This window comes from Polypterus senegalus, unplaced genomic scaffold (assembly GCF_016835505.1).
Source record: "Polypterus senegalus isolate Bchr_013 unplaced genomic scaffold, ASM1683550v1 scaffold_2444, whole genome shotgun sequence".
In the NCBI taxonomy this organism is placed as follows: Eukaryota; Metazoa; Chordata; class Cladistia; order Polypteriformes; family Polypteridae; genus Polypterus; species Polypterus senegalus.
The window spans coordinates 107,912-120,899 of NW_024380282.1; positions in this window are offsets into that span (position 1 = coordinate 107,912).

Consider the following 12,988-nt stretch of genomic DNA (forward strand, 5'->3'; position numbering starts at 1 on the left):
CGGTGCTAAAATACATCTCAAATGAAAGCACTAGATTCAAGACCTTTGTTGCCAACAGAATCTCCGTGATCAGAGATCATTCACAACCTTCACAGTGGAGGTATGTCACATCTGTCCTTAATCCAGCTGATCAAGCATCTAGAGGGCTGAGCATAGAAAACTTTCTCAAAAGCACCACATGGTCACATGGTCCAAGTTTCTTATTGAAGTCAGAACGTGAGTGGCCAAAAAGACCAGATCAACTGAACGATTCACTTTTGAAGAAGATCCAGAAATTAAAACTTGTGCAGTTAACATGACAAGAATAGAAGAGACAACTGAACCCATCAACAAACTAATCACTTACTTTTCAGATTGGCATCGCTTGAAGAAAGCAGTGGCTTGGTTCTCAAGTTTAAAGACTTACTGCTGCACTTAAGAAATGAAAAAAAACATTTCAACTAGAAGTCAGTCAATCTCAAAAGAAATCCAGAAGAACAAAAATCACTCATCACAAAGCACATGAAAAATATAAACGGACTTTAAAACCAAGACAATTTCTCTAGATGACTTAGTTAAAGCTGAAACAGAGCTTATCCGTCTAAGTCAACAGCAAGAATTTCCAGAAGAATTAAAAGCTCTAAAGAAAAGACTTGTTTAAAAGAACAGTCAAATCTATAAACTCGACCTGATCATACAAGATGGAATATTAAGAGTTGGAGGAAGACTCAGTAAAGCTGCAATGCCCGAAGAAGCTAAACATCCTGTAATTCTACACAAACATTCACATGTTGCTTCTCTCATATTGCAGCACATTCATAAACGCGTCGGACATTGTGGGCACAACTACGTGCTCGCACAATTACGCCAGAAATACTGGATACCTCAAGCAAATTCAGCTATCAGAAAAATAATTTCAAAGTGCACAACATGCAGAAGATACAATGCGAAAGCAGGTGAGCAAAAAATGGCAGATTTGCCAGAAGATCGCTAGCACCAAACCAACAACCGTTCACTAATGTTGGAGTTGATTATTTTGGTCCCTTCCAAGTCAAAAGAGGAAGAAGTCTAGTCAAGAGGTACGGAGTAATCTTCACATGTCTAACAACCAGAGCTCCGCACATAGATATCGCACATAGCTTAGACACTGATTCTTGTATCCAAGCCATACTCCGATTTACGGATAGAAGAGGACAAGTTAAAATCATGCGCTCAGACAATGGAACAAATTTTGTTGGAGCAGAAAGAGAGCTACGAGAAGCTATTAAAAAACTGGAACACAAAAAAATCAGTGACGCCATGATGCAAGAACAAATCAAATGGATTTTCAATCCACCATCAGCCTCTCATCAAGGTGGAGTGTGGGAAAGACAAATCAGAAGCATAAGAAAGATCTTAAATTCAACACTAAACCAACAAACACTCGATGATGAAAACCTTCCTACAATGATGTGTAGAGTGGAATCAATACTCAATAACAGACCCCTTACGAAGACATCAGATGACCCAAATGATTTGGAACCACTCACACCCAATCACTTGTTATTATTGAAGACAAAACCTGAAATACCACCTAAACTCATTTCAGAAAATGAACCATACCCAAGAAGACGCTGGAAACAAATTCAATACATGGCGATTTGTTTTGGAAAAGATGGACAAAAGAGTATTTGCCAATACTTCAAAACGTCAAAAGTGGCTTGCACCAAGAAGAAATTTTGAACCAGGGGACGTTGTTCTAATTGTAGATAAAGCTACACCTCGCAATTCCTGGGTAATGGGTCGAGTCATCAAGACAATGCCAGATGCCAAAGGTGCAGTCAGAAGAGTTTGTGTGCAAACCAAAACCAGCACACTGGACAGACCCGTGAATAAACTGTGCCTACTTCAAGAAACAGCCAATGTTTGAAATATGAAATTTTTAAAATGTTTGTTTGCAGTGTTATTGCTAATGATTTGAAAAGAATAGTTAATATAAAAGTAATTGGCTCATATTGAAGTAAAGTATAGTAATTGTCTCCGCTCCTGCATAGCCAATTAGGGGCCGGAAATGTAAGAGCCAATCTTAGAAAGTTAAAGTTTTAAGTTAAACTCATATTAATGTTTGCTTAATTTGAATAGAATATTAATGTCTTTCATAGTCATAACTTATGGTATAGTCTTTTCCCCCTATAAGTTAACAAGAGATAGAACCTTCTTACTATAACTGAGTAACAGTGTGATAATAAGCTCAGTTTGTTTAGAACAGGTCCCAGTAAAGAGGGACTTGAAAGACCCATTTTAAGCTTAGAAATGGGATAAGCATACAGTTTTCTGACCGTTTTGAAATGGTTCAGAAATGTTAAGTAAATAGTAACGATTTGAGATGTAACAAGATTAAGCTTAGAATTGAACTTTTCTTAACATTAATTTTTCTTTTTTTGCTATTTTAATTTTCCTTTTTTGTATCAACTGTTTTACTTTGAAACTTAACTAAACTTTTAAAACTGAAGATATTTGTCTGTGGAATCATTTCTGCACGTCAGGCTTTTTTGAATCCCATTTTTGAGTTGAAGCTGCAGAACTTTGGTAATTTTGGGAAAACGCAAACTACATGTACAGACTTCATTGCCCTTTTGGGAGACCAGTCTGGTTTGATGGCTCCCCTCTTGTGGGCACTTTGATTTGTATTATTTCGGACTTAAGTGCTTGGGACTTTCTAGTTCATAACAAGAAGATTTGGTCAAAGTTGAGACCAAAATAAAGAATGGACAACATGAGATTGTGGGACAAGAAATAAAACAACAGGCTAACAGAAAGGACAATGAGAGGATGAAAGAGACCACTGTGGGCAGGGGACTCAGGGTCACAATGCTGTCTTTAAGAATTGAACAATTAAAGAGAAATCTACAGCTGTGTCCCCATCACATCCATCTGTCTGCTCATGTGTGACATTGACGTCTGTGATGATTAAACACAATGTTTATATGGTGGGTGTGGAACATAAAGAGCCATAAAGTCAGAAGAATTAAAATTACACACACACACACACACACACTTGTTGTTCACTTACTTCAGTTTCTCTAATTTACAGTTTTCACTCCTCAGCCCCTCACACAGCTGATCCACTCCTGAATCCTCCATGTTGTTGTTGCTCAGGTTCAGTTCAGTCAGTCGTGAGTGTGGAGAAGAAAGAGCTGAGGAGAGAGCTGAGCAACATCTGGAGGTGAAACCACAAGCATACAGTCTGTAGAGATAAAAGAGAGAAGTGAGGACAAGTGGACAGACAGAAAGACCAATAAGTGACATAATGACTACAAGCAGAGCTGGATGCTCAGGTGTGTCACTGAACAGCAGGCTGCTGCTAGCATTTGAACTGAAACACAATTTGAACTCCACACCAATGCTGCCCTTCAAGGCGCTATATATCTGAAGCATCTTCTGTCTGTCAGGTTGCCCTGAGTGATGAGAGGACGTCAGTCATCACACTGGACAGGAGTGTCACACAGCAGCACTGACCTTGTCATCCACTTCAGTGTTCAGATGCTCTTCTCTGAGTTGGTGACAGCTGAGTGATAAACTCAGATTTCTGTCCATCATTCAGGACTCAGGGTGAGGACACAACTGAAATGATTGACAGGAGGCCATTTACAAATGCCAGCCTCTCCAGATGTTCAGTGACAGCAGCTGTAAATCAGTCAGCCTTTATTTTATAGAGCGCTAGTCACAAACTGACAACACAAACAAGAGGACAAATAAACACAATGAGCCAAAGATAAATAAGTGACAAGGGAGAGGTGACAGGAGAGGTGATGGGACACAGGAGGACATGTCAGTCCAATCAAGGAGGGACACACAGAGAGTCACCGGCTACTCACAGTGATGCTCCACTCTGTTCAGTCATCTTCTCTAAGGCCTATCAGCCACCTGAGCTTAATGGACAAACTCCACTCAGTCGGCTGGTGACACGAGTTCAAGGTGACGGGCTTGTTGTGTCATAGCGAGGGTCGCTCAGTGTCACCACACACACCAGCTGTCACAGACATTGTGGACTGAAGAGCTTTGGTGGTCCAGTAGAGAGTTTGGACCCTGGACAGGCCTCTGCTCTTCATGGAAACTTAAGCACCAAATTTATAAAATGAATAATAAGTGAGACAGACAAAGAAAATAAAAATGTGTTTGAGTGTTACTGTGACAAAGTGGATAAATGAGCACTGTTTACAAATTAGAATCTGGCAAATATTGATAAAGACATTCCAGATAAAAAATATGAAAAGACACAAAGCCATCCCCTTTATTTTATATAGCGCCTTTCAATCCCAAGTCACTTTACATGTCTATCTCTTTCCTTGTATTCCTACTCTGAGCACAGGCAGGTGAAGTGACTCACTCAGGGTCACACAACATGTAATAATAATAATAATAATAATAATAATAATAATAATAATATTTAATTACATTTATATAGCGCTTTTCTTAGTACTCAAAGCGCTATCCACACAGGGAGGAACCGGGAAGCGAACCCACAATCTTCCACTGTCTCCTTGTGACAGGCAGGAACTGAACCCGTGTCATTGGGATGGCAAGTGTGGCACCCCAGCCACAGGCCACAGAACTGGGAATCAGGATTGGCCAGAATGACAGAGGAGGCGGGACATGAGCTCTCAGTCAGCCTGAGAAGGTGTGAGGAGAAGGCGGCCATCTCAGTGAATTTGATTTATCAGGCCTTTGATCAAATGGGACGCTTTGGTGTCTTTAGATGACCTAAAATGTCGACTGACTGAAGTGTTTGATTATTGTGTTGTTAAACATTTGGTCAAAGTGTGAAGGCTAAGGAGGGCTGAAGTGACACACAGACACTCAAACGTGTGACATGAACAGGACAGTGGCACAGTGGTTAGACACACATCAGGGACCAGGGTGCAAATCTGAACACACGACTGAGCTCTCGGCTCTCGGTGCTGATTCTTTATTATTTTATGTTCATAAGACTTTAGAGAATTGGCTGACTTTACATTTTAAATCAAGTACTCAAGGATGTGGTGACAATAAACTTCTAAAGTAAAATGTGTACAAATAAGAGTGACATGCATGTGACAAGGGCCACAAATCAAATGTCATTGCACAAAATCTGAAGTGTCACAAATCTACAATAAGGAGGACACACTGAGCTGAGTTTTTTGCTAAATAAAAAACACAAAAAAAAAAATTGAAAGCTCAACAACTTAAATCTTCTTAATGGCTGAAAACAAAATGAGCTAAAAATGGGAGAAGCGGACAAGTCAGCGCCGCACTTCCTGCAATGTGCAGGACTCGAGAGCGCCAGAGTTTTGACTCCTTTAGAAGCTTCAAGGCTGAGTTGAGCCACTCAGTGGTCTCAAACCCCGTGTTTGTTAAACTCTGTTATTGTTATGATTGTTATGAGTTGCAGTATTAATGTATTACTTCTTTTGAGATAGTCAGCTATTTTATGTTTTCCGTGATATCACCTTATAATCCTTGTGTTTCCATATTTTGTGTGTCTGTTTGCTACAGAGTGACAGACAGGGTCACATTGAGCGTTGTGTCAAAGGTCAAGGAACTTTGGGCTTCTGCAATGTCTGAATTTGCACATATAAATAAAAGGATAAGCTTGTGTGTTTAACAGTTGGGTTTACGACTGGTGCTTTGGTTTTTGACTGTGAGTTTGCTTTCCTTTCACTTTCGACACTTTGTGTTTTTGGTCTTTCCTGTTGTTATCTCTTTTCTTGGCTCTTCATTACGATCTCTCTCCCAGTTCATTTTTCTTTCGGCTATTTTCATCACAGACACAATATAAACTTGGGACCATTTAAAATAAATGAAGCAGCGAGAGAAGACGGGTTATCAAAGATATCGGGACCTCAAGTGAGAAGTTAGGATTTAAAGACACAAATGACAGAAGTCCTGACTACATTGTGAAAACTGTACTTGATCTCTCTACTTTTAGCTCCCATAAATCTGCTGAGTTTGTTTTGGTGGAGACCTTAAAAAAAGAACTGCCTGTCAGAAGGTGTTTGATCCTCCAAACTAAGTGATCTGTCACTTACTGTATGTCACAGCACGATGACAAGCCACTCGAATGGCCGTCCGCTCTCATCAGCCTTACTGTCGATGATTTGGTTTGTACATTTAGAGACATTTTAGATTTGTCTGTGAGATCAGAGGTGACAGACAGTCCATTGTTAGAATTCAGAGAAGCCATTAAATCAGTCAGTGAACATGAAGTCACATTTGACATGCAAGACAATGAAGCTGACTGGAGGAATCTGCACTGATATTTCTATTTTAAAAGGCTTTAACTCCATAAATCAAAGACAAGCTCACTAGTCAGGATGTGTGAAAAACAGTTAAATGAATCAGTCTTGGGCAATGCATAGGATCACATTGAAGCTAAGGAAAATTAGAAGCAAAACACGAATGAGGGCCATTTTCAGGATCTTTAGCAGACAAAAAAAAAATCCAGCAGAAGCTATGGAACTAAGAAAAACAAGTGTCACTTGTTAGAATAAAAATCGTGAATTGCAGAAAAATGACATTTTTGTTCTGGTGAACGAGGTAGCTGGTAAACTAAAGTGGTAAGATTTGGTGTGATGGGTCCTTGTAGTCAAAACCCTTTTTAATTGCACCTGCTTATACCTCAAATAAAGAAATGATGGTGATAATCAATTGTTGAGTATTAGAGAATGTTATGAGCTCCTCTTTAGTAAAACAATTGTAAATAAAAACTGTTCATTTATAATTTAAACCTCAAGTGTTCTCTGTGGACAATGAGCCCTCTTGGAAATCATCAATGTCTACTTAAGCTATAGAGAGAAACACAAAACTTCTTCATGACCCTATCATCTGTTTCAGATGTTATTTGAGGTTTTCATGGTCACAAAAGGACAATCCCCATTGATTGGAAACGTAAGGACATAACATCTTCTGTGGTTGTCCTTGTTGATCTCCTTTATTGTTATCTCAGCCTTTCTGTAATCCACTCGCCTTTTTGTCTTCATGCTGTTCTAAATTTCAAAGCGTCTTTAATAAGCACAAATGTCCAAAATTACCACCACATCACCAATATGACTGGCGATTGAATTATCAGCAGGGTGCTGTTACCTAAAGGGAATGTTTATGTTTTATTTAAACCTGAGAGTAAAGACGTGGAATATTGTAAAAAGAAATTTAAAAAAGGATTCATTAAACCTTACAAAAGTATAATTTTTTAGAAAGATAATAAATATGGGTCTGCAGTCATGTAAGAATTATAATGAAATAAATCAAATCACAGGAACACATGAGTATCCCCTTCTCCTTATCTCCACCATATTAAATCAAGTAACTTGTTCTATTCCATTTCCTAAACTTAATTGAAGAAGTGATTATAACTTAATTCACATTATATAGGAAGATGAATAGAAAATCAGTGGACACAATGAAAACAAGACAATGTCCTTTGTGTGAGCCAATAACCCAGCGGTATTTTAGTCATGTGGACATTTTGATTTGTATCATTTGGAACTTAAATACTTGAGAACTCTCTAGTTCATAACAAGAGGATGTGGACAACATCGAGACCCAAAAAATGGACAACATGGGATTGTGGGACAAGAAAACATCATACTGAACAGAAAGGAAAACAAGAGGATGAAAGAGACCACTGTAGGCGAGGGGCTGAGGGTCACAATGCTGCACTTTAAAAATTTAACAAAGAGAAATCTGCAGCTGAGTCCTTGTCACGTCCATCTGTCTGCCCACGTGTGACACTGACGTCTGTCCTGATTAAAAACAATGTTTATATGGTGGGTGTGGAACATAAAGAGCCGGGGCCCTCAAACTATGGTCCTGCAAGGTCATTTACCCGGCCCCGCTGCATCCAGCGTCATTAGCATCGGCTGAGGGACGTGGTGACACAACGCCCTGGGGCAGAGTACAAGTCGAGCCACCAACACCACGCTGAGGTAGACAGGTAGTAGCCAGGCCCAAAGCAGGACCCCCTAATCTCCCACAGTCACTAGATGCCTACACAACAGCAGGCCAAATTTGGTCAGCTGCTCACACCCTGGACCTGACTGGAGCCCCACAGCACCACCTGCACCAACAGAAAGTGTGTGGATTGATTACTGCCTGCTACCCAGTATCCAGAAGTACAGGGCAACAGCAGATGTGATAGCTACGCTCATCCACCCCAAAGAAGTAATAGCCATTGTGCATTCCTAGGAAACAATTATGTCAGAGAAAAGACAAACTGACTCCGAGTGCAGGAAATTCAAAGAGCAACGGACCTACCATTACTTTATCATGCAGGGCAAGGAGAGAGCTGTGTGTCTGGTGTGCCAGGAGTCAGTCGCCGCGTTCAAGGAATACAATTTGCGTCGACACTACTGAAACTCAATGTTGTGTATTGTATGTTCAGTAATAAGTTCAATTTATATTGATGTTGATTGATATTCCTGTTGTTGGTAACTTCCTGTAGAATGTTAGTGGGTGGGATTTTCGAAGGAAAAGGAGGTTCTTAAAAAAGGCATTCTGGTCTTTTTCTTTGTACTGAGAGAACCTAATGAGAAACTGACACAATTTTTACAGTTATTAAAATACTATATTAAGAATCACTATCAACGCCTGTGTGTCATCAATAGATATTATATTGGCGACGAGAGGAGGAGAAGAAGCCCTGAATCGAAAAAAGACAGAGAAGACGGTGACGAAGTTTTGGTATTAATAACTGTGTTTGGTTACTGCTTTTTCACAATGGCCACGTTGGGTCGTATCGACGAATTCAATGCTGAGACCGGGGTGTGGGAAGAATACGCAGAGAGGCTTGAGTGCTTTTTTCACGCAAATGACATCGATAATCCAGAGAAGAAGAGATCAATTTTACTAAGCGTGTGCGGAGCCGCAACATACTTCACCTTGCGCTCACTGTTGGCCCCCACTCCACCAAGCGCTGTTCCATATAAGGACATAGTCGAGTGTCTCCAGCGTCATTATAATCCTGCACCATCGGAAATTGTACAACGGTTTCATTTTCACAGTTATAAGCAACTGCCTAATCAAAGTATGTCATGCTTCATTGCTGAACTGAGAAAACTTTCAGTGCATTGTAACTTTGGTGAACAACTCGAACAGATGCTGCGCGATCGCATAGTCTGTGGTGTGGCCGATCCTTTACTGCAGCGTCAGCTACTAGCGGAGCCAAAGTTAACATTCAAAATAGCGGAGGAGCGCGCTTTAGCGGCAGAAATGGTGAACCAGAATGCGCAAATGCTGAGGACTGAGAAGACTCTACCTGCTAACGACGTGGAAGAGGTACATAAAATGATTCAATCGAATAAAGCTCAGAATACAAGATCATCTGTATTACAAGAAAGTGATGGCAGAAAGTGTTTCCGATGTGGCAGGGCTCATACAGCTACAGCATGTAAATTTAACACATCTGTGTGCCATTACTGTCAGAAAAGAGTACATTTAGCTTGCATGTGTTTTAAAAGGCACGCTCTACTCAACTACTTTCAGATCTAGAAACTACAGCATTAGAGACACAAGAAACCAGTATAGTCACAGTGAATGCCCAGGATGAGTATGTGGTACATAGTACAGAAATGGAACATATAACCCGAAAGAAACCCGCATATAAGACTACAGTTTCACTGAATGGCCAGCAACTAAGAATGGAAGTTGATTCTGGATCAGCCTGTAGTTTGATTAGTAATGATACTTACAAGAACCTGTGGCCAAATAACCCACCTCCACTGGTACGTACAGATGGTATATTGCGGCAGTGGTCTCAGGCCCCACTCCAAGTGCTAGGTAAGATCAAAGTTCAGGTTGAGTATCGCCAGAAAAGACCGACCGCCTTATCACTTCTTGTTGTTCGGGCAAGGGTACTAGCTTGTTAGGACGAGACTGGTTTGAAGCACTTGGAATAGAATTAACAGGGGTGCACGTAATTCAGCAGCACTATGTGATAGCTCTCCTGGAAAGGTATGCAGAAGTGTTCCAGAAAATTGGCGTGTAGAGGACCACCCATTTCAATTGAAGTGGACCCTACAGTTTCACCAAAATTCTTTAAGGCTCATCCTGTACCTTTTGCTCTTAAGCAGAGGATTGATGAGGCATTAGATGATCTGGTTGAGCAAGGCATTTTCGTACCAGTGCGACACTCAAAATGGGCAACACCCATTGTCCCTGTCACAAAAAGGGATGGAAGTTTAAGAATCTGTGGTGATTACAGATGTACTGTTAATACGGCAGTAAAACCTGATGTTTATCCCTTACCAACTGTTGCAGAGATGTTCTCCACACTGGCAGGGGGTGTCATTTTCACTAAATTAGACCTTAAACAAGCCTACCAGCAGCTAGTTCTTAATGAACCTTCAGCTGAGCTGTTAAAATTAATACACACAGGGGCTGTACAGGGCTCAACAGCTGCGCGTTGCCATTTTCCAGCGTTTTATGGATACTTTGCTCGCAGGTATTCCAGGTGTACAGCCATACCTGGATGATATTTTAATCACTGGGAAAACTCCAGAGGAGCACGATACACGTTTGGAGAAAGTGTTATGTCGAATCTCTGAAGTTGGACTTAGACTTCAAAAGGAAAAATGTGTTTTTGCTGCTACTGAAGTGGAGTTTCTCGGATTCAGAGTAGATAAAGAGGGCATCCATCCCACCAGTGAGAAGGTGGAAGCTATCATGAATGCACCAGCTCCCCGCAACAAGACACAGCTTCAGGCATTTCTAGGACTTTTGAATTTTTACAGTTGTTTTCTTCCAAACAAGGCCACCATTCTGGAACCACTGCACAGACTTCTTGACAAGTCAATGGCATGGCACTGGGCTGCTGCCCATGACACAGCTTATAAGCGGGCAAAAGCACTACTCAAAGCAGATGGACTGCTTGTGCACTACGATGTTAAGAAGCCTCTTGTATTGGCATGTGATGCCTCTCCTTATGGCCTTGGAGCTGTACTGAGCCATGTAGAGCCTGATGGTATGGAGTCCCCAATTAGTTTTGCTTCACGAACACTGTCGACCACTGAACGCAATTATGCTCAAATAGATAAGGAGACTCTTGCTGTTATTTTTGGTGTAAAAAATTAATCAGTTCTTGCAGGGCGTCAGTTTACGATTTGCACGGACCACAAGCCACTCCTTGGTCTCCTACATCATTCTAAACCCATGCCACAGATCTTGTCGCCTCGTATGCTTCGCTGGAGTCTCTTGTTGGGTGCATACAACTATCAGTTGTGCTACAGACCAGGAAAAGAGTTGACAACCGCTGATGCCTTGAGCCGCTTGCCTATAGCAAATCCTGTGGCTGAAACACCACCTCCTCTTGAGGTCCTGCTCTTGGAATCTGTGCCTAATGCACCTATTCATGCTAACCAAATTGTTGCGCTTACTCAGAAGGATCTAGTTCTGTCTCGTGTACTGCACTGGCTTTTGCATGGCTGGCCTCATGAAGTCCCAGGTGACGATTTCATACCCTTTACCAACAGACAGAATGAACTCTCAACTCACAAGGGTTGTGTTTTATGGGGTAGCCGCGTTGTAGTACCTGTTCTAGCATGGGACGATGTACTTAAACTACTTCATGACTCCCACCCTGGCATAGTCCACATGAAGTCTCTGGCTCGAAGTTATGTATGGTGGCCAGAAATGGACGGACAAATAGAGAAAGCTGTAAAGTGTTGTACAACATGTCAACAGTTGCGGCATGCACCATCAAGGGCACCACTTCACCCCTGGGAATGGCCAGCTAAGGCTTGGTCTCGATTCACATCGATTTTGCTGGACCATTTCAAGGAAAGGTCTTCTTTATTTTGGTAGATTCCCATTCCAAGTGACTGGAGGTGTCTCTTCTACGCTCCATGTCTGCAAACGCTGCCATCGACACTTTAAGCCCTATCATTGCTACACATGGGTTGCCAGATATTATTGTCTCAGACAACGGTGCAGCATTTACATCTGTTGAATTCAAAGAGTTCACAGAAAGAAATGGGATCCGCATGTGACAACAGCCCCTATCATCCGTCCTCAAATGGGCAAGCAGAGCGAATGGTTCAGACAACAAAGGATGCTCTACGGAGAATCATAGCTGGTAATTGGCAAACACGCCTTGCAAGATTTTTGTTATCTCAGCACACCATGCCCAACTCTTCCACAGGGAAGAGTCCTGCAGAGTTGCTAATGAAAAGACGACTGACCACTGCACTGGATCGCCTTAACCCAGACTTTCAAGCTGACATGCATATGAAGCAAGGGGAGCTAGCACAAAAGCATGGGGGTGTGTTTAGGCAATTTCGACCCTTACAGACAGTATATGCACGCAATTTTGTAGGAGAACCACAATGGATGCCGGCAGTAGTGCAAGAGGCAACTGGCCCTGTGTCTTACCGTGTGCAAACAGAAGATGGACACATTTGCCGTCGCCATGTTGATCAGCTTCGAGAGAGGATGATAGATGAAGGACCAGTGCCCGAAGCAGAGTCAATGCAGCAGCCAGTTACCACTGTTCAGCAGCCTCCTGGTAGCCCAGAAATACCAACTTCTTCCAAATCTACTCCAGATAATGATACAGTAGTGACACCAACCACTGAAACTGGTAAACCTGTGAATGTTAAGACCCCACAACCTATGGTGTCACTAAGACCCCGTAGAGCTCTTGTTAAGCCAAGACGTTACAAAGATATTTAAAACTGGGGAAAAGGAGTGTTGTGTATTGTATGTTCAGTAACAAGTTCAATTTATATTGATGTTGATTGATATTCCTGTTGTTGGTAACTTCCTGTAGAATGTTAGTGGGTGGGATTTTCGAAGGAAAAAGGAGGTTCTTAAAAAAAGGTATTCTGGTCTTTTTCTTTGTACGGAGAGAACCTAATGAGAAACTGACACAATTTTTACAGTTATTAAAATACTATATTAAGAATCACTATCAACGCCTGTGTGTCATCAATAGATATTATACTCAACATAAAGTCAAATTTGATTGTTTGGTTGGTCAGGTGAGAAAAGACAAAATATT